Below are 23,420 nucleotides of genomic sequence, written 5' to 3' on the forward strand. Positions count from 1 at the left end.
GGCGCTTAAGAAGAAATAATATCTTCATACTCAATGTTTACTGCAGACCTAGCGTTCACAGAGCCAGGGTTGGTGGTATTCTTAAGAAGGCTCTTCATTTTACCGGCTGTCAACCTCTAGTTGTCATGGGAGATTTCAATGCCCAGCATCAGGCGTGGGGCTATCGCACCAATACGAAGAAGGGTAGAGACATATGGCATACGGCAACGGAGGAAGATCTTACGCTGGTAACCGATAAAGACTTTCCGACAAGGAGAGGGAACTCGGTGTGCCGAGATACGACTCCGGATCTCACCTTTGTCAAGAACCTGGAAAACGTCAAATGGACCAACACAGCCATGGACCTCAGTAGCGATCATTGCATCATCTAAGTGGTCATCAAGGTTGCCGGTAACAAGACGAGGACCTTTAAGTTCACTGACTGGGACTTGTTCCGAGCCAACCGCTCGGAGCGCGTTCTCACCCAGGATACGGACCTAGACTCTTGGTGCGACGGGATAAAAGAGGATGTGGCTAGAGCCGCCAAGGAGGTGACAACCGATCTGGAGGTGGACAGGATGGACAGTAGGCTCGCACATCTGTTGGAAGCCAAGCAGGCACTGCTCGCGCGATGGAAGACTCAGCGCCATAACAGAAGACTACGCAAGAAAATTTCCGAAATCAACAGTACGATAGAGGCTCATTGCAAGGTGCTATGCAAGCAGCAATGGGACGAGCTGTGCGACTCGATGGAGGGCCACCTCAAGACGGGTAAAAGCTGGCGACTCCTCAGGCACCTACTGCACGATGGCAACACCAAATCCAATCAGAAGAGAGCTTTGGTGAAAGCTGTCCATTTGGCCACCGACTCGACTCACGGTCACGGAGCAGCTCATAGACAAGTACCTGGCGGCCAAGGACGATCCAATGCCCCCCCAATTTCCCGAGTACGAAGGGCGCGACGCACCATCGATGGACGAGGATTTTACCGTGGCTGAGGTCAAGCGGGTTCTCGCATCCCTCAACGGCAGATCTGCCCCTGGGCCCGACGGGGTAACCAACAAAATGCTGAAGCATCTCGACGACGACTCAATCGAGTTTCTTACAGACAGGATGAATGAAATCTGGCGCAGCGGCCACATTCCCAAGAGCTGGAAAGCAGCCTACACAGTACTCATACCCAAGCCAGGCAAGGCGCCGAGCATCGACAATCTAAGGCCCATTTCCCTGATGTCATGTGTAGGGAAGATGGCCGAGCACGTCATGCTTAACCGCCTCACTGACCACCTCGAGTCTAACGAATGCTATACTAACAACATGATGGGCTTTCGGTCGGGGCTCTCGACTCAGGACGCCATGAGGCTGATCAAGCATCAGATCATTGACTCCACCTCCGCGGACACTAAGGCAATTCTCGGCTTGGATTTAGAAAAGGCCTTTGACAACATATCGCACGCCTTTATTCTCAAGAGCCTGACAGAGCTTGACGTCGGCAAGCGGGCGTACAATTTCGTGCGCTCCTTCCTTTCCTCGAGGTCCACTAGACTCAGGATTGACGAGTTTTTGACCCACGAAATTCAGCTTGGGCCAAAGGGAACACCTCAAGGAGCGGTGATCTCCCCGACGCTGTTCAACATCTCCATGATCAACCTGTCGAAGGCCTTGAACAAGATCCCTAACATTAACCACACGATCTACGCGGACGACATCACCATCTGGTGTCCCAGCGGATGTGAGGGTCAGATCGAGGGTGTTTTGCAAGAGGCCATCGATGTGACGGAGCGGTATCTCATCTCCACTGGGCTAAGGTGCTCGCCCACCAAATCCGAGCTCTTACTCTACAAGAAGAGGCCCAGAGGTAGTTCTCACCGGTCCTGGAAGCCAGCAACGGAGAGCCACATTATGTTGTTCACTGGTAACGGCTCCCCAGTTCCGCGGGTGGACACTATCAGGATCCTAGGAATGTTTATCGAGTCTAACGGGGCCAATGGAGCCGCTGTCAAACGCATTTGTTCCAAGACCGAAAGCGCCCTCGGACTGATCCGAAGAATCGCCAACAGGTACCGCGGAATCAGGGAGGACAATCTGATCCGGATTATCCACGCATTTGTGCTATGTCACCTCGCTTATTCGGCGGCTATGCACAACTGGCTGGTGTCGGAGCGCAACAAGATCAATGCCCTAATCAGAAGAGTATTCAAGCTTGCCCTTGGCCTTCCCGTCCGAACGCACACAGAAGACCTCCTCAAGTTGGGCAACCACAACACGTTCGAAGAAATTTTTGAAGCCCATGAGTTTTCTCAGTTTGTCAGACTGTCCGGCACCCCAGCGGGCCGAGCCATACTTGGCATGCTGGGACGTAACCCCACGGTCGTTGGTCCCGACGCTGTGAAGCTGCCCAACGACATAAGATCCAAGATTTCCATACACCGGATGCCACGCAATATGCATCCGACCTACAACGAAGGACGAAGACGAGCCAGGGGTAAAGCTTTGCTCGCCAGTGCCCGCTTGGACAAGGTTCGAACATGCTTCGTAGACGCTGCTTCGTACGCTCAAGAACAAGCCTTCTCCTCAGTGGTCATCAACTGTGATTCGAAAATCATCAGCTGTGCTACCATCCGCACTTCTAGTTCCAGCGTTGCAGAACAGGTAGCCATCGCTCTTGCATTGACGGACGATATACATGACACAATTTATTCAGACTCCAAGACCGCTATCAGGGCCTTTCAGATGGGAATGGTGGCTCCCCAGGCCCTACGTATCATTCAAAACGCCAAAGACCTCAAAGATCACTCATTGGCCTGGTTCCCTGCGCACCTTGGAAACATTGAAGGTGCCTCGCTCAACCCCAACGAGGAGGCACACTCGGCTGCACGAGGTTTGACTGACCGTGCGCCGGGTAATGCGTCCTCTCTAGGGCGACCCGAGCCTCTCTGCTCATACAACGAGATATGCAAACACAATTACCTATCAAGAAGACTTCTGCCTCTGCCGCACTCCTCACTGTGCAGGGCCCAGGCAGTGACTCTCAGACTTCTACAAACCAGCACTTACCCAAGCCCTGCAGCACTGCACACATTGTACCCCGAACGGTTCCCAAGCCCAGACTGCCCCCTGTGTGGTGGTTATGCGGACTTCGAGCATGTCCTGTGGGGCTGCGCATTTGCCGGTCCCCCTTTTCACCCAAGAGGAAATGATGATGCTTATTAAGGCCCAGGATCAGACCTCTCAAATCCTGGCAGTCCAGAGAGCCCGCGAGAGGGCCATCAGGTTTGACCTGATGGTCCCCGAGTGGGCCTAGCCAGGTGACGTCGAGTTTACTCGCGTCTATTGTGGACCCAATAAAGTTCACTCACTCACTCACTCACTCACTCACTCACTCACTCACTCATGTACTGTTTAAACTTATTTTCCTTTTCAACCTTAGGCGAGTGCCCGTTTATTTTGACAGTGCTTAAATTCGTATGCAATCTTTAAAAAAAATTTGCTCACACTTTGTTTTACAGTCTTTACAAAGTTATTCCTAGGAATGTTGAGAATGACAGCCCACAAACACGTGTCATGAAACAAAACACCGGCAGCGCATGTTTTTTATGTTAAATCTTCACCAACTAAATATTAAAGAGCGAGACAAGAAATTGACAGTCACTTCAGCATACGCTAAAGAGGGTGAATGCGAAAGCCTCCACGCTCCAGAAACATTCAATAAATTACTTCATATTCCAACTCAAATGCATTGCTACTTCTTATTACGTGTTTTTGAATAGATTGCGTAAAAGTATGGTGGATGTTGCGTTTATATACTTACGCTAATTTGGGTTATTGTCTGACTGTCTCTAAAGCCCAAGCAACTGTAGTGGGCGTAGACCTGTAGTAAGGCCTTTGCATACGCCTTCTGTCTGCGCCCTTCGACATCGCAGTGTTGTGCAACAAATATTTCATTTCATTTCGTTTAATTTTAAATTGCACCGCTCATGTGAAGCACATGCAAAGACTTAGGTAGATTTCAGGCAGTAACAATGAAATTATGAAGGATGTGAGAACTTTCTTATACGGCTTCAACTGTCTTTCATGCTTGAGTTGCTTCGATTGCTATAGTATTGCGATAGCAATTATATGTCATTCGATTTCGATGGCCATTATATTCGAGTATAATACAATTATATAGCAATCGATTATAATTGCCCTAACAGTTATATAAAACAGCACCTTCTACTTAATTAGGCGTGTGTTTCGACAGTGCAAAGCAAGATTAGATGGCGATCCTCCACTTAACGACCTTTTATGCTCCAATAATCACTGATTAACACAACGACCAGTATGTCCTACGGCGAAGCGGCCTCAGCTGAAAGGTACACAATATACCACACCAGTACGGCAGTCAGTAAATTTCTTTGAGTGTTTTACGAAGTGTATGTCAATCCGCCTTTTGTCTTTTACCAGCTCATTCTTTCTCTGCAGGCGGCACAAAACTTTACCTGGTTTATTGGCAACCGTAAAAGGAAGGAAGGAAAGAGTGCAGAAGGAAAGGCAGGGAGGTTAAGCAGTTCAGCACAACCGGTTTGCTACCCTACATATGGGAGCGGGATGAGGGGGAATGAAAGATGGGGAGGAGAGAGAGAGAGCACATAACACAGCATACTCATCGTCAGTCACAGTCCGTCACTCTTGCGTGGTACGTGACATCACTGTCACAGCCGCTTGTCCAAGCCCGTTTCTTTTAAAAACCTAAGTGGTCCCTTCGTCGCTTTCAGCTGCGATGTCTTCTGTCGACGACACGTGAGAATCGTTTCAATAGACATTGGTCGATTGTGCAGGTGCGCTAGAATGGACTCCAGGGACTGTCTCGAAACATTATATTCAATACAGTCGCATAGAATGTGTTCTAGCGTCTCCTTGCAAAGACAGGCATTGCAAAAACGTTGTCGGCCATTCCTATGAGAAATGAATAAGATATCGTAAAACAACGTTAACACCGTATATACTTCCCACTTTCTTTAGCCTGTGCGATAAGGAATGGATGCATAGAAGGCCTACGACGATTTTCTCGCTATTATTGCTTTCTGCAGCCATGTTCAAGCTTGAAGACATTATGGACTTTTTTAAGCTTTCAGCAAATGTGGCTACTGCAACGCGAGGATAACCAGCTTCTAATCGACGCGTTGCCTGCGCCATAAAGCTGGCGCTCATTTTGTGCACATACAATTTCGTGAGATGACTTAAGGCATGACAATGAAATTCCGGTATTTACAACTTTAGAATGCTTGGATCAAAAGTTTAACAAAGGTTTTGGTGATGTACAGGAGTATAGCCAGCACACCTGGTTCTCTTTAAACGTCAAGGCAATATATAGAAATTGTATTTATTGTGCTACTTCGTGGTGTTTCTTTAGTAAACTTTAGCTCAACTTTTTTTTCGTTGAATTGTTTGCACACTAAGGCGACAACTGATCGAAATCCATACCTACTACAGAAAGTGAGTTAATCATCCACGTAACGAAATTCCCTAATAACATGATCACCTAAGGTGTCTTCTTGCTAAGGTATAGAATACTAAGGATAGGGGCAACCTTAGCACCAAAGCAAACTTCTCTTTTCTGCACAAATTGAACGCGTTTACGGTAGCGCGATTAAAAGACAGGACAAAAGAATACACACAGAGACACACACGGTGCTTCATTTTTTTGTCCGGTCTTTTAATCGCGCCACCATAAACCTATCCAAGATGCGTTACCAAGAAGCCCCCATCGCAACCTTCTGCACAACGACGCCTTCTCTCCACCCAACCAGCGTCGACTTTAAATACAGGAAAAAATCTCGCAGTTTCGCCTGAAAGGCGAAGCATCAATTGCCATAGCAAATTAGTAGAGAGCTATTCGAAGTACGGATAGTAGTTTTATCGGCTACATAAACTTTGACACATTCACTTACTAACTGAATTAACAAGCGTGTTGTCAGCGCATACAAGCACACATGAATAGATCACACTCGTTGACCGCAGACAACCACTGTCAAAACGCTGGCAGCAAGCGCAGCCGCCGCAGCGAGCGAAGGTTCGGGCGGTCTATTGCTTCAACAGAAACTGAGCGGCCGAATTCACAGCACATACAAAGGTCGAGCCGTGTGGCGATCGCTTGCAAGATACGGCGCACGCGTCAACACCGGCAGTCCGTACCGGCGCAAACATGTAATAAAGAACCAAGCGTAAAGCGCAAAGTACATGAACGCATTTGTTCGCAGAGTGGAATCCCCCCCCCCCCCTCCATCCCGCGCTGCCTTCCCGCTTTGCTCCTTGCGCATGGGAGATTGCGGCGCCAGTTCCCCTTGCCCCCGCTTGCAAGATACGCATTTGGTGCCGCCGCAAAGCGTCGCCCCCCTCCCTCCCTGTCATACCACCACGGCGTTTCGCGCCACGGAAGGCGCGTTTGCTTGCCGCCGTGCGTTCACTCTCCGTGATAGCGCGCGTCCCACGCGCGCAGAAACTCGCACAAACGGCGCGCGGCGACAATTTTATCGCCCTTGGACTTTACACGGAACCTCACGGCGACGGCAGAAATCTGCTTGAAGTGTCCATATAATTGCTATCGCAATAAAAAACATTTCCAGAAGCGCCCCCGTTGAAACGCCACATTTGGCTGAGAAAACCGATTCCTGCATTTGTTCATTAATACAGTATTTACCAAAATTTAACAACCCGCCATGCGGCAAAGCGTAAAGAGGTCTTCAATGCCAATACTAAAAGCAGCACAGCCACCGGGATTCTCCTCTGTCAAAACCTGAGCTAGCGCCTGCGAGTTACGCATGCGGCAAAGGTCTGAAAAGGTCAGTGAAGATAAGTAGCTCTGCAGGTAACTAGCTATAGTGAATTGCCAGGTCCTTTTGTTCGAAATAATTGCTCGAAAAGGCATGCCTTGCTGGTGCATTTTGGCCGAAAAAAAACAGCACTCAGATAAGCGATTTAGTCTTTTTGACGTTACAAACGATCTTATGATGATTACATCTTAACAGGAGGTCTACAGCGCGTCGCTTAACTACAGAAGCTTTATTGTCTGAAATTTTTTTTTAAATTGAAGATAATGCTTTTTCTTTTCACACAAGTTTTCTCTCCACACAATGACTCACCAAAGGCCGGATAGGATCAGAAGCTTTAATTTTTGTATTAGATACCTTGATGCTAGCAATGGACTCTGAAATTCTACGCGAGCGCTCTTCTTCAGAGACAAATCTAGTGATGCAGCACGGCAGGCTTAAAACGTCTACGGGTTTCAGGTTACGCTGAAAACAATATATATGGCCTAAATTTAGGGCTTTGCATTTACTATCATCTACGACGACGCCTTCGAGGGACAGTACGTTATTTCTCGGTGCATTAGCAAAAAAAAAAACACTTTCTCTTACTTGGAAGTAGCTGTCGAAGTTTCACCCTCCACATGAATTCCGAGTGTTGGTTCGTTATTCTCATCCAGTCGGCGTAAAGGCGGTTCTGGCGGTGATCGTCTCCCGGGGCTGAGCAACGAACTTTAAGACACTCCCGGTGAAACGCAACCTGAGCCCAGGATTCAGTGGAGCGCACAGCACTTATCCTCCTAGCATGGCCGATCGATCGTTGCACAAAGCCGGTTAAAACCTAAACATCTAACGTGCAGACACATTTCCGGGTAAACCATGACAAGGACCTTGCTCGGAACAAACAAATATAAATTATTGAAGCTAAAGATGCATAATTGTGCAGCTATGTAGGAGAACATGGATAGCAGCTCGGAGAAGAAGAAATGAAGTTTGAAACTACACGAAGCTGAGCTTGTTACGGATTCATTGTGGAAGAAGGTAAGGCGTACAGACACGCACAAAAGAGAAGATATAGCTGAACTCCAAAGCCGACTATCCGCTCAAGGGCGCACGACACAGAAACAATGAGCAGGTAAAACAAAAAAAAAAAGGTGGACTGACATGTGCTTCGTATAACACGGGTAAATTTATGAACTGCCGTACTGGTGTCAGCATATATAGTGTACCTTTCAGCTGCGGCCGCTTCTACGTCGGGCAGACCGGCTGTTGTGTTAATAAGCTATTATTGGAGCATAAGAGCTCATTAACTGGAGAATCACCATCTCATCTTTCTTTTCACTTCGTGAGTGTAAAGGCTAGCCAAAATTCAAAGAATGCGCTGTTTTATACAAGTACAAGTGCGAACAAACGCGTCTAATGGTCGAGGCCTGGCATATCAATAGTAGTGGAAGCACATGCGTGGGTCAGCCTTAGGTCAACTTGCATACAGAAGAAATGAAATGCCTAAATACTTATCTCTCGCATAGGCCCGCGCGTGTGCCTGATTGACAGGTGGCGCTACCATACGTAAGCCTGCGCCAATAAGTTTTTTGTTTACGTTCTTTTGCACCACAGTGCGCATTCACTTAATAGTCGGCGTTTGAGTTGTTTGGTTCTCTTCTTTTCTGTCCGTGTCTGCACGCCTTGCCTTATTTAACGATGAATCCAAACCAAATAGTTGAACTGTCTTTAGTTTTAGGTTTGTTAGGAAACTAACAGCAATATAAGTCGCCGAGATATAGCGCTGAATCCAATACACCTGTTTAATGCCAAAGAAGTTATTCTCGACGAATATTCCGATATATAATATTCGACTTTACGACTTTGTTAATGTGTTAGCATTCTAAGGATACTGCACGCACTTTACGGGAATCGCAACGGCGTCTGAGTTAGCAGGCGTTTGGTTTGTTACGACATGGGGGTTAGCCCCTGCCACGTGTAGCTGTGCGTGGCTTAGCCGTTTCCGGGGAAAAGGGGATCCTGGGGGTTGAGCTGATGCTAATCGCTTATACCGTTAAGGCACCTCGGCGGAGCCAACGCAACCATTAGGCTTCAGCTTCACGTATACGGAACCCTCGGAACCCTCTTAGATATCTCGCTTTCCTATTTGTGAACGTAAAACTGTTCTGTCTCCTTTTCATCTTCTTTTTTTCTCAGAACATTTCTGGCGGTGAGCGTTAACCTTGCACGATGAGTTTCTTTTCTTTCTGAGTGCAGGGTATCAGTGGCTATGTATGGTTGGCATATCATTGTTCCAAGCGCTCCCTTGTTGGACTCCGTGATGGGTGGCCAACGTAACCACGAAATGCGAATTTTCACATAGATGCATGGCGTCCCCTTCGCAAGAGAAGCGATTGGGCCCCGAAGCGAGGTTTGACCAAGGTGGACCCAAACGTTGTGTTGTCGAAATTGAGAGAATTCGCCAAGTCCTTTGCGATCAAATCAGACAGTCAAACACTAATTCAAGGCATGCTACACTTTGCAATCGCCCAAGCTATGAATGACTGCATTGGAAAAGCTATTATGCCAAGAGAATGCAAACATGAGATCTCATTCAAGTAGAAACGGTGCAACAGAGCAAAAATCTGGGAAAGCTCCATAAAATCACAAATTACAATGGCTCCGTGACACCGCGTCGCTCTCTAAATTAAGAGAAAGGAGTAATATTCGACAGTGGCGTGCACAAGAGCACCGACAAAGAGATCGAAGAAGGATTAAGTGACAAGGAGTGCTTTCAGCGCGAAGCACTACGATTAGAAAGGAAGGCAATGATATCCGAACAAAACACGTCATACTCACTGTCCCCAAAATCAACCATCCAAACCGCCATTAATGTTGCCTATCTGAACTTAAGAATCGGGCCCTATGTGACAAACCTTCGTCGTTACTTCCAGTGCCGGAAGTCCGGACACAGCTCGCAAGCATACCGAAAAAAGCAACTTGTGTCAGATGCAGTCGCACCGATCATGTCGATTGAGAAGAATGCATGAACGACTCTAAGTGGGCTCATTTGTTGGTTCTCTCGCAGTGTACTCTACATAGTCTGCTGCAAGATAAACGGAAAAGGACGGGATCGAAGTCAAAGCCAGAGAAAGTATTTTTTTTGCCAAGAAGCAAGCAAACGTGTAGCATTCCCAACGCCAGATTTATTCCCTGAGATGGTGCAAAGAGGCTATGCACCACCTACGACATCTGTTGGCACGCAGGTTGAACATCAGAACCTGATTTCAATACTTCGGTCATCACACATGAAGTCAGGAAATTCGCACTGCGCTATCCCGTCTCGATGCCTTGAGACATCTGCAGCCTCTTGGTCCTAGTTAGGACGCCTTGCCGCCACGTCGGCCTTTCTTCGAAACATTTTCCACGCTACTCCCGCTACTGCGAGGTTTTACGCCACCTCACCGAGGTCACATTACGAGATCGCCCCTATGGATGGTCACTCGTCACCCTCAGTGCCTTGTATACCAAAGTCGTGCATGTGTCCCGTCTCATGCCGTACGTTACTGCCTACAGCCTTTCCCTTCTCTAAGAGCCGAGACGGTGCTGCAACCGTCGGGTGTCATTTGTTCCGCATTCTGAAAAAGGCGCTCAACAAGATGACGAAGACAATGACAGGTAAAGCGCGTTCGTAGCGCCATCTTGGCTGTGGCTTATCTATGTATATATAATTTTCCCTATTCTTTATCTTTGCCACAATATTTTATAGTATTAACGAAGGAAGGTTTTTCCTGTTTGATTGTATCATTTTTTATTGCGATAGCAATTATATGGACACTTCCACCGGATTTCTGCCGTCGGCGTCGCCGTCGCCGTGAGGTTCCGTATAGATAAAATCTTCGCCGCGCGCCGTATGCCCGAGCGGAAGCGTGCGGGGACGCACGCTGTCACGGAGAGCGAACGCACTCAATCTTCCACGCGCAAGCAAGGAAGCGGGAAGCGAGCGCCGGAGGGAGCGGGGGGGGGGGGGGGGGGGGCGCATTTTTACTCTGCCAACAACCGCGCTCGTCGCTCGCTCGCACCGTCTCTTATCTCCACACGGCTCTGACCTGTGCATTCGCCGCTCAGTTCCCGTTGAAGCGATAGACCGCACGTACCCTCCGCCGCCGCTTGCTGCCAGCGTTTTGACAGTCGTTGTCTGCAGTCATTCAGTGTGATCTATTCATGTTTGTTTGTGCGCGCTCACACCACAGTTAGTAATAGTCGGGCCACATTTTCCAACGCACGCTACACATGCAATGCTGCCCGGATCGGCAGTGCAGCGCTACAGGTGTGTCCCTGCGCACGCACTGCCCACGGGCAGCGCTTCTCATCAACACCACCGTTTCACACGCGCCTTCTCGTGGTCATCGAGTCTCTCTTCATGTCGGTCTACTTACGCCGCAGCACACCTGCTTACTTAATCAGCTCATGTTTACTACAATTCATATTGCTACCAAAGCCGCTCACCTTACTTCGTATGACATTGCTGTGTTGCTATCGCAATCATTGCTTCGCCCTTAGGGCGAAACTGTGACATTTTTTTTTTCAAACATGTGTCTGGGGTGTCATATCCCCGGATGTTTTGGCGCCATAAATCAATAAATGAATGAATCAATCAATCAGTCTTTTATTTTCTCTGAAATAGAGAAGGAGGCAGGACTTAAAGCTCGCAAGTTTGACAGAGGTCCTGCCCCCTTTTAAACTTAGCAATACAGCAGACCAACAACAAAAGGTAATTTTATACAAACAAACGGAAAACGCTAGGTAAGAAACAGCGCCATTCATTGCACTCCAAAAGAAAATAGCAACAGCGCTATGGGAAAGAATGAAACAATTAATTGCATGCAGTATCATCACATAAAATTGTCCAGAAAAAAATTGTTTGATAATAATTTTTGAATATTCTAAAGGCTCAAACATTTCTTGATTTAACTTATTTAATAACACTGGCAGAGTTTAAGAGATAAATTGCTCGGTGTAATATGCCCTGGGTGTTGGAACTAACCACTTTTATTTATGCCTGGTCTGCGGAATATGGGTGTTTTTTTTTGCGAGCTCTGCCAGCTGACCAATACAATTTTCATCATTTCGTGAAGAGGATTTGAAGCTTATTTAAAGTCTGTAATTGTATAAGACAGAGACTGGTAATGTTTCATATTTTAAAAAGAGGTTACGTGTTGGGAAACAGTGAGGCACACCTGCAATGCATCTCACACCTATTTTTTGAAGAAGGTGCAACTTGGACAAATTAGTGATACCCGTAGTACCCCATACGGTACTACGATATTGTAAGAGGGAGAGAATTAAAGAGTTATAGACCCGCAGCCTAACTTTGGCAGGAAGAATATCGCGCAGGCGTGACATAACACCGACTGCTGAAGATATTTTTGATCTGATATAATCAACGTGATTATTCCAAGTCAAGTGCATAAAACCCCACGTAACTGATTTTCAAGAGCTATGTATGTATGTATGTACGTACGTATGTATGTATATATATATATGTATGTATTTGTCTATGTATGTATGTATGTATGTATGTATGTATGTATGTATGTTTCTAACCGTATACCGACCTACCTAGGTTACTGGGTACCCCATAGTCGATTTGGTAGCGCATTGGGCTGCTTTTCTGAGGAAACTGGGTTCCAAATTTACCATGGGACCAACTTGGGTGACTGAGTATGGGGCAATATGCACATATGTGCTAATCGTTAATGAACCTCTATCACGCTGACATGGGTCGTTGTAGATGTGGGACTGAGTAAGTAGCGCTATTTACAGAGACGCCGACTTGGAGAACTGGGTATATGGCACTCAGCCTGTGCTGGTCTTCAGTGAACCTCTTTGGTGCCAACCTTTATCGCTCGCTATGTGCCAGTAGTTGTGTGCCGCTTTTCAATGAGCGTCCTTGACGCCAGCTTCGGTAATAAGGCAACTGCCCTCGAGAATGTGCCACTCTGCAATGACGAAAAATTTTTTTTGAAATTTCTCCAATGCGAACCGGAATCGAACTCACGTCGCGAGGGTTCCCGCCAGTTTAGCTCGCTGCACCACAAATGCACAGGGTAGGTACCGCTGTTCAATGAAGGTATTTCACGTCAGCGCTACAGCGATCTTCGCCATGAATGCTATAGATATGCACCACTCTTCATTAAACCTCTCGCAATCTTAAGTGAGAACGTATGTGCCACTGGATGTTCGGCAAGCGAGGAAACAAGTCTCACCATTCGCACGCATCAGGGCGCCACGATTCTCGTCTCGGAGACCACGCACGCAATTCTCGATAGTGCCGCAAGATGACGCCGCGTGTCGAGAACGAAGCGCGAGAGAGAAGCCCGGTTGCCGCACGACGCGTTGCCCAGCGTTCGCGGGCACCTGCGGGCCACGTATTTCGGAGGCTACACAATATTTTCGCAGCGGTGCCACTAGATGGCACCCAGTGCTTTTACAGAAGCGCGAAAGAGGAGTTCGCTGCAGCACACTCCTCGCACACAACGTGTTTCTACGGTGGCAATACGTTGCATCACTATGGCGATCCAAAGCTAAACGTATTACCGTCGAGAGTCATCGTTATATCGGTTCTACCGAAATTTTTTTAGTTTATTGCTGAAAAAAAAAACGATCAGTCGCACCCCCACCCCCACACACACACCATCTGTCCATACTTACTACTTTACCAACAAATGTCAGCCACTCTGTACTTTTGTGCTTCTTCCAATATATTACGCTGATAATTCGATGGCTGTTCACTAAAGGCTGAAACTGATGCCCAGAAATATTAATATCTAAAATTTAATTACTGACACATCCCTGCTCTTTATATGCTCCCTAGAAAGTCAAATGCATGTCTCTGACCGTGTATATCACGCCTGTATACCATGAGTGAAATAATCTTTTGCCACCTGCTTAAAAATCGCCTCCAGTGTGTTAACTATGCCTTGTGGCATGACAAACCAATGTAATTTTTTTACCATGAGACACACAAAGACTGAGAGTACCGCATCAGGACCGTAGAGCGATCAGGGGATTGTTGCAATGCTTCAGGGAACGGAAAAAAATGAATTTATTTTGACATGGAACAAGATAGGCAACAAAATGTACATGGGATATTCAAGACAATTTTTAAGAAGGTGCCAAAGATGGTATCATAATTTTATCTAGGCTTGATAAAACGGTGGGATGCGTGTATTTCATTTCATGGATAGCACATAAATATGAATGAAATTGACGAAGAATACTTTTTAGGAATAATTATGTTGGAGCATCACTCTCAGTTTTTATTGGACAACTGTCGCATATGCAAATTCATTATCTTTATTTTGTTCTATCCACATTTACAACTGCGACGGACGTTTATCGATCAGAGGACGCTAGACGGCTAGCTGTTACGGTCGTTCCATAAACATGCGGATAGAACTTGTTGCTATTTGAGATGCATATATAAGGTAATGCTTTTATGAAAAATATCTGAACGTTCGGCTCATCTGTCTGGGTGGGTGGCACCAGAAATAAATGCGCCAGCTGGCCTTACAGCATTTTAAGATACAGTAACGGGGCACAAAGTTGTAAACACCGATGTCTTGGGACAATGTGCTATTATATATGTTTTGAAATAGTTATTTTTAGTAGGCCGTCATACAGTTTCTTTGCACTGACGTTCCACGTTCCTGGAAAATAGCCGGCCTACCAAAATATGATGTCTATTTATGTTCCGTTCATGTGCTTTCCCACTTGATTCCGCAACTTGGTGTTTGAATTGCAGAAAAAAATAAGGTTCTACAAAGAACAGTGTACAAAATTTCTATTACTGCGTTCTGTCGGAGCACATTTATCAATGAAGGTGCACCACCTTTGACAAAAAGAAAATTTGAATACAGTAAGGCGCCGTTCTGCCGGAGGAATCATTTGTCAAGCATTGTGTCCTAGTGCAGCAGAGGCCAAGTATTTGCGAGAGAGAGAAAAAGTAAGCATATTTAAAAAGACCAAGCTCCGTACATGCCACAGAACAATTTGGATTTCTTTCGTTCGTGCGAACTATCTTGTTCGCTGCTTAAACATTCGAACGATGAGTACTAGGCAACTCTATTTATTTACAATAGCCACCTCTTGTATTCTCTCAGTAGAGACTGGTAAGTGATATCTACCCTGTAAAAGTGCGTTGTGTTATTCAAGCATATGTTTCCCCTATTCTAGCAGCAGTAATAACACTGCAACACATATTATTTCCTCCTTAGAGTACAAAGGTACATTATACTGACAGTGTTCGTCTTAGACGCTAAATTCTGTGACGTATCTCCTGTGACCAAACTAATACAATTCAACCTACGTAAACAGTGTGACCTATTAACTATGTATTTGAACATTGTTTTTGATACAGACTTAAATTTTGCGTAGATTTTCAGTTTGGCTTCTATACCAGCGGTGAAAGAAATCTTTTTTACAGCTTTCATTTGAAATTATAGGGTTTTACGAGTCACTACCATATTATTATTATGAGACACCCACCTTTACTTAATTTTTTATTTGTTGAGGCCCATAATAGGCCAGAATAAAATGAACGCACGGCTATGTATATTTCTACACTTGAGAAAAAGAAAATATTCCACGCGTCGTGCGTGCTTGGACGTTACGTTCAAGATTACGCCTGTAAATGACGTTTTTTCTTCAACTATGAAGCTTTCGTTCCTCAACCTCTTACCACTTTGCGAGCTTCCGCAGAACATATTTGCCAAGTGACGTATAAGCACCAAATTTTGATCATACTGCATAAATGTCCGTCAGAGGCGTTCGTGGTGGCCTCGAATAATTGTTACTTGCATGATATTGTAGTTACGGCTTCGTACTGCAGACCTCGATACTCATATCAACGGCTTGACTTCATGGAAGGTTCCTTAGCGTATTACTAAATTTAAAGCAAGATAGTATCATGATTGCCAGTCATCCTCTGGAATCTGTAAAGGAGCACGTTTGTGTGGGTCAACTGCACACACGGGACCCTGATCATGAGAAGGAAATTTACAGAAGAATAAAATTGGCTTGGAGTGCATATGGCAGCCACTACCAATTCCTGAGTAGGAGCTTACCACTGTCGTGGAAGAGAACAGTGTACAATCATGGCATTCTACCCGTGCTAACTTATGGGGGCAGAAAATTGGAGGTTAACAAAGAATCTCGAGAACAAGTTAAGGACCGAACAAAGACCGATGGGAGGAAGAATGTTAGACCTAACGCTAAGAGACAGGAAGAGAGCGGTGTGGATCAGAGAGCAAACGGGGATAGCTGATATTCTATAGCTGGCATTAGGAGGAAAAAATGAAGCTGGGCAGGCCACGAAATGCGTAGGATGGATGATGAATATGGTGGACCATTAGAGTTACAGAATGGATACCAAGAGAAGAGAACCGCAGTCGAGGACGGCAGAAAACTAGGTGGGGAGATGAAGTTAGGAAATTTGCAGGCGCAAGATGCAATCAGCTAGCGCAAGACAGGGGTAATTGGCGATCGCAAGGAGAGACCTTCGTGCTGCAGTGGACATAAATATAGGCTGATGGTGATGATGAGTATCATTTACATAGGATGTCCCATGTAAATTTACAGCCAAACTATAAAAACACGCAAGTGCCACGTAGCTGGAGAGAACCAATGTAATGCTTTTTGACATGGCTTGGAGATACTCATATTATTCTTTCATTCCGTCTAATTGTATAATTAGTCTTCATTATTTATACAACTTCTCAAATATTATTGTTAGATGAAAAGTGTTCGTGAGAAAATTTTAGAGCAACATGAAAGACTCCCGATACAGCTTTCTGTCGCTCAATACGTGCTACATAAAAGTGTTTTAGGGGCGAAGCTCCTTATAGCGGCACCCGTTCTGTCCCCGTCGTCGTAGTAGTAGTGTGTAACCAGTCTGAGAAAAAAAAATTCCGAAGTTGTCTCCGTAGCGCGGAATCGAACCAGGGACCGCTCGCTTCCGAACGCGCGGCGTTAGCCCACTACGCCACGAAGCGGACATGCACACACGCACCACGATGGCAATAAATACCCAACATTAACGAAAGGCCGCGTTTCTAGCGCGTTTCTAACGCGTTTGTGCTAGCGCGTTACGGCCTGTGTAAGAACTGGTGTAAGACGCTGTGGCCTCTCCGCCTTACCTTCAACGCGTTTCGAACGCGCTGCCCAAAGCGGTGGCAAGTCAAGTTCAAGTCTAGGAGCGTTTATGAATACGGGGGGTATACTCTCTCAGCAGTCATGTGATGGCGTCGGCAAACGCGGTGCACGTTCCGGCATGTGTAAATGGCTGCGTAAGACGCTGTGGCCGCTCCCCCTTACTAGAGAATACTGCACGTTTCTAACGCGTTTGTGCTAGCGTCCCCTTAAGCGGGAGATCCGATTATTCCCTCCGGAGCTTCGCCCACTCATCATCATTCACCCCGTGGATATGCTGTGATTTTTTTTAACACGAAAGTGTTTTATGCCGGGGTCCACCAAGACTTCACTGACGTATTTCCGTCACGGAAATACGTCATAGAACATAATACAAAGAAAGAAACCAGAAGAAAAAGTTCCACAAACATGCAAAATTTGGGAATCGAACCCACGACCTCTCGGTCCGCGACGATAGATCGCCGAGCGTTTAACCCATTGCGCCACAAACGCATTCGCAGAGAGCTACACAGACGCGCCTTATATATCTAACACTCCTCCGTGTACCCGCGCTCTTGCTCGGGGCGGTGCCGCCGCCTACGAGCAGAAAAGAGAAGTACTGCATTATGACACTAAAGCCCGGGATACATGGAGCGAACTTTCTCGACGAACTTCACGCGTCAAGTAACGACGCGGCGACACGACGCAGGATGTTTGCTGTGTTGCAATACATGCGGCGAACGCCGCCGCGCGTTGGCCGCCGTGTTGGCGGCGGTCCCGGCCGCCCGCTTCGAACTGAATTTGGCGTTGTCCTTGTAGAATTCACTTAGTTGGAAGCAAATGACTGCGTAAACGGCTTTCGCTTAGTCTCAGGCCGCTTCGACGACAGAGTATTATGGATAACCTTGAGTAGTTTTCGAGATCGCTTCTCGTTTCGAACGCGTCTAAGCCTAGCGAAAGAAATATCCGATGCCAACGTCATCTATCGGGGAAGTCGGGAGATAGGCATGACGACAGCATGTGGCCTCTGAGATCAGAAGATTTCTGTTGAAGGTTGTTGTAGAGAGCTTGCACTGCTTGTCTGTTTCCTCGCAGATCAGCGGATATGGGATGTACAAATACAACGCGATTCCTGAGAGATCATACTAGGAACTACTCAATCGGTGCAGAGACATGCAGACACGGCAACACCAACGCGATTGCAGACGACGCGAAAAGGCGCGCGCGCGCGAAACACCAGCATGCATTGCGACCGGAACTAGTGCCTCCTGATTGGCTGTCGTCCACCGCTGCGCGCTAGACGCTTCCGGCGGCGGCGTTCGCCCGACGAAAATGTTTGGACAGGCAGATCGGCTGCGGACGGCAAATTTCTTGACGCCGGCCGTCGGACGTTCGCCGCCCGACGAAGTTCTTCGCTCGGACGCCGGTTATTCGCTCCATGTATTCCGGCCTTAACGCGCACCGACAGTGAACGCTTCGGTGGTCTCAGCACTACGACGCCTCGATGCCAGCATTCGAAGGGACGCTGGCATCAAGAAGCACTACCAACGCCACCTAGGTGGCGTTCACCGTACTCAGCACAGCGGAGCGTGGCCTCCGCAATTAGCTCTGAAAATGTTTCTGAAGTTGATCGCGGAGGCTGCAATTACGACGCGCTGTACGCGCTGATTTGACTCGGTGACGATTCAGTTACGTGCTTTGTCTTGCGCGTTGTATTAGTGTGTCAGTTACGTGCTTCGTCTTTCGCGTTGTGCTAGCGTGTGCAGCGTAGTGCAGCTTCCATATGCACGACGGTTGCTCATGGTCATCGACGTTGGTAGTCGTGATGGAGGAGACGTGCCACCAGGCGTCAGCGTGGGTGCATCAACGCCTAAGGGCGCTTTAGCCACAAAACACCAATAGACATTATATATCAATGTGCAATAAACATTACACTACTTCTGTGAAGACACGTTTCACTTTCGTGTTCTATACCGATTCCTATATAAGAGGGATCAACCACATTTTTTAACACGAAAGTGTTTTATTCCGGGGTCCACCAAGACTTCACTGACGTATTTCCGTCACGGAAATACGTCATAGAACATAATACAAAGAAAGAAACCAGAAGAAAAAGTTCCACAAACATGCAAAATTTGGGAATCGAACCCACGACCTCTCGGTCCGCGACGATAGATCGCCGAGCGTTTAACCCATTGCGCCACAAACGCATTCGCAGAGAGCTACACAGACGCGCCTTATATATCTAACACTCCTCCGTGTACCCGCGCTCTTGCTCGGGGCGGTGCCGCCGCCTACGAGCAGAAAAGAGAAGTACTGCATTATGACACTAAAGCCCGGGATACATGGAGCGAACTTTCTCGACGAACTTCACGCGTCAAGTAACGACGCGGCGACACGACGCAGGATGTTTGCTGTGTTGCAATACATGCGGCGAACGCCGCCGCGCGTTGGCCGCCGTGTTGGCGGCGGTCCCGGCCGCCCGCTTCGAACTGAATTTGGCGTTGTCCTTGTAGAATTCACTTAGTTGGAAGCAAATGACTGCGTAAACGGCTTTCGCTTAGTCTCAGGCCGCTTCGACGACAGAGTATTATGGATAACCTTGAGTAGTTTTCGAGATCGCTTCTCGTTTCGAACGCGTCTAAGCCTAGCGAAAGAAATATCCGATGCCAACGTCATCTATCGGGGAAGTCGGGAGATAGGCATGACGACAGCATGTGGCCTCTGAGATCAGAAGATTTCTGTTGAAGGTTGTTGTAGAGAGCTTGCACTGCTTGTCTGTTTCCTCGCAGATCAGCGGATATGGGATGTACAAATACAACGCGATTCCTGAGAGATCATACTAGGAACTACTCAATCGGTGCAGAGACATGCAGACACGGCAACACCAACGCGATTGCAGACGACGCGAAAAGGCGCGCGCGCGCGAAACACCAGCATGCATTGCGACCGGAACTAGTGCCTCCTGATTGGCTGTCGTCCACCGCTGCGCGCTAGACGCTTCCGGCGGCGGCGTTCGCCCGACGAAAATGTTTGGACAGGCAGATCGGCTGCGGACGGCAAATTTCTTGACGCCGGCCGTCGGACGTTCGCCGCCCGACGAAGTTCTTCGCTCGGACGCCGGTTATTCGCTCCATGTATTCCGGCCTTAACGCGCACCGACAGTGAACGCTTCGGTGGTCTCAGCACTACGACGCCTCGATGCCAGCATTCGAAGGGACGCTGGCATCAAGAAGCACTACCAACGCCACCTAGGTGGCGTTCACCGTACTCAGCACAGCGGAGCGTGGCCTCCGCAATTAGCTCTGAAAATGTTTCTGAAGTTGATCGCGGAGGCTGCAATTACGACGCGCTGTACGCGCTGATTTGACTCGGTGACGATTCAGTTACGTGCTTTGTCTTGCGCGTTGTATTAGTGTGTCAGTTACGTGCTTCGTCTTTCGCGTTGTGCTAGCGTGTGCAGCGTAGTGCAGCTTCCATATGCACGACGGTTGCTCATGGTCATCGACGTTGGTAGTCGTGATGGAGGAGACGTGCCACCAGGCGTCAGCGTGGGTGCATCAACGCCTAAGGGCGCTTTAGCCACAAAACACCAATAGACATTATATATCAATGTGCAATAAACATTACACTACTTCTGTGAAGACACGTTTCACTTTCGTGTTCTATACCGATTCCTATATAAGAGGGATCAACCACATTTTTTTTACAAGGAAAGAAGCCCGCGAATACACGCAAAGTGCCTCAAGCGGCCAGTCGCGCGGAAATTGCGCGCGACTGGCCGCTTGAGGCACTTTGCGTGTATGCGCGGGCTTCTTTCACGCTTGGAAAAACACTTTTATGTAGCACGTATTGAGCAACAGAAAGCTGTATCGGGAGTTTTTCATGTGTTTACGATTCATGGTGCAATTGTTTACGGAGCGGGCTGCTCGGTCCGCTTGTTTCCTCTACGGAGCGGAGCGGGGGTGGCGGACCAGCGTTTTTTTGCGAAACAAACATGGCAACCAGCTGTGGCATGTCATCGGCGTCTTCTTCAAAGGGGCGCTGGCTCGTCTGCATGCGAAAAAGCCTCGGAGGTGTTTCCCCACGGAAGAGGACCACTGTGTCCTACGAGAGGTTTCCACAACGAGGACGTTTGGCGACGATTTGAAGTCGATGACCGCGATCGAGAACCTGAAGCAAGCGCTTGGCCTCGAGCTGACGCTTCGTAACAGTAATTCTAGCCTTGTTCGACAGGTAGCGCAGCAATGCTCTCCGCTATAAAGCCTATTGATAATTTGAAAGCAGCGACACTCTCCTCCTCGTGGCGCTTTCCTGTGCAGCCGGCGCTCTCCTGGTGGCCACCTGCGCGCGCTGCGGACGGCGTGCTTTTTCTCCTTGGCTCACGCTAACGGGTCGTAGCATTCGATGGAGACGCATGATTTTGGAGCAGTTGCGCGCCCCAGTAGTGTAGAAAATTTTGAAAAATGGTGAAACAGCATCGAGAATGCCAAAGGGAACGTTTCTGAGGAGGTTGGTTTCTTCTTAAAACCACATTAGTGGGGCATAGTGATGTCAAAGAAGCTTCGAGAGGTGTTCTATGCTCAAGACATTTTAAACTCGAAGCATATCTTGCCGAACATTTGCTACTTTGACAGCATCTATCTATCTGTCTATCTATCTATCCATCTATCTAGCTAGCTATTTATCTACATATCTATCTATCTACCTAGCCGCCGGCGTATTGGTGCTCTCATGGTCGTTTCGTTAATTTGGTAGGTACCGAAATTGGCATGGTATGACAAGAGTGTATGACGAACATAAATGATAGGTCATGACAGGAATTTCATGACATGCCTGTCTTGTAGGTCATGAAACAGCCGCCCACGTCTTGGTGCTCTCATGGTTGTTTCGTTAACTTGGTAGTAACCAAAATTGGCATAGTATGACAAGAGTGTACCAAAGATGACCAGAGATGGAATAGTGACTACTTCGACAAATTGTCCACGGCCACAATGACGGTAGCGATTTCCTGCAGTAGTAATCGGCAGAGGTCCGATGTAGCCGATGCCAACTGTATAAAAGTAGTTTCTGTCAGCGGAATAGGTGTCACTAATCCAGGCTGTTATCCTGGCTGTCGCGTATATTGCTAACACACTTCACAACTGGCGAAGTAGGAGCGGACATTGCTTTCAATCTTCGGCCACCAGAAATGTTCTTGTATTGTGCGGAGCGTGGCTCGTTGGCCGATGTGCCCTCCTTTCGGGGTGTCAAGAATGGCTCGCAATATTTGCGATCTAAAACAGTTGGGAATCACTAGCAGGTAACGTTCTTCTTAGTGGTCCTTGTGCCACTGACGCCTAAACAGTGCTACATCCCGTATTACCCATGTCGATTCTTTCTTCTAGCAGCGATTGCGGCAAAGATTGATCATAAGTCTTTGCCTTCCTGTGGGGCCTTGGAGAAATCTTGTTGACAGAAGAAAATGTGGTTCTCCTCGTTTTGGGACATGCGCTCAAGGGGGTTCTGTGAGAGAGCATCGGTGATGTCGTTAGGCCCACCATCACGGTGGCGCACGTCAAAACCGTACTCTTGCAGCATTGCTACTGCAGTACATGTTAATGCAGTAATATCGATCACGACGGTGAACTTCCGTCCAAAGAGAGAGTGACGGAATTAATCATCCACACTTCATACTACCGCTAGACATTCCAGCTCATTCGAATGGTAGTGGCGCTCGGTATCTGAAAGTTTGTGGCTCGCATATGCGACAATACGTTCGGTGCCTCAGGGTCACATTGCACTAGCACTGCCCCAAAGCCCATCTGGCTGGCGTAAGTGTGCATTTCCGTGGTCCCGTCATCATTCAAGTGGCTTAATACAGGCCAATGTGTTAACTTCTGTTTTGAAGTTCATAAAGCAATTTATTGATGAGCACCCCATTCAAAACAATCTCCATTTTTAAGTAAATGGGTCATCGGAGTGGCGATCGATGCGAAGGGGGAAATAAATCTGCGTAATTAAGAAGGCATACCCACAAACGACTGAACTTCTGTCAGGCAAGTTGGTGTAAGACATTCCGTCACAGCAGCAATGCGCCCCGGGAGCGGCTGGATGGTGTTTGAAGAGATGTCCTGGCAACGGCCGCTCGATAAAAAAGAAGAAAAAACAAAAGAAAAAAAAAGATTGTGCGGTCACCCGCGTTAGGGGGGCTTTAATGTGAGTGAATGTCACAGCCGTAGTGGCATTCTCGGTCGCTCGGCTGGAACGAACGGCGTTAGCTGACGGGGATGGGACGCGATGGCGTTCCAATTGCGTTGACGTATTTTCTATGCGGATTCCAAACAACCATCCTTGAGTGGTGGCGCCGGGGCGGATGATACCGTTGTCGATGCACGCAGCTGGCCACACTTTTCTTTTTAACACGAAAGTGTTTTATTCCGGGGTCCACCAAGACTTCACTGACGTATTTCCGTCACGGAAATACGTCATAGAACATAA

General features: G+C 47.6%; 1 protein-coding gene across 1 annotated transcript in view; it reads left to right on the top strand.

Annotated features, from left to right (window-relative positions):
• LOC119450762 (venom metalloproteinase antarease-like TtrivMP_A) overlaps positions 1 to 23,420 on the top strand; it is a 689,114-nt gene that overhangs the window by 140,630 nt on the left and 525,064 nt on the right. The gene's annotated exons all lie outside the window — the stretch shown is intronic.

This window comes from Dermacentor silvarum, chromosome 4 (genome assembly GCF_013339745.2).
Source record: "Dermacentor silvarum isolate Dsil-2018 chromosome 4, BIME_Dsil_1.4, whole genome shotgun sequence".
NCBI classification, from domain to species: Eukaryota; Metazoa; Arthropoda; class Arachnida; order Ixodida; family Ixodidae; genus Dermacentor; species Dermacentor silvarum.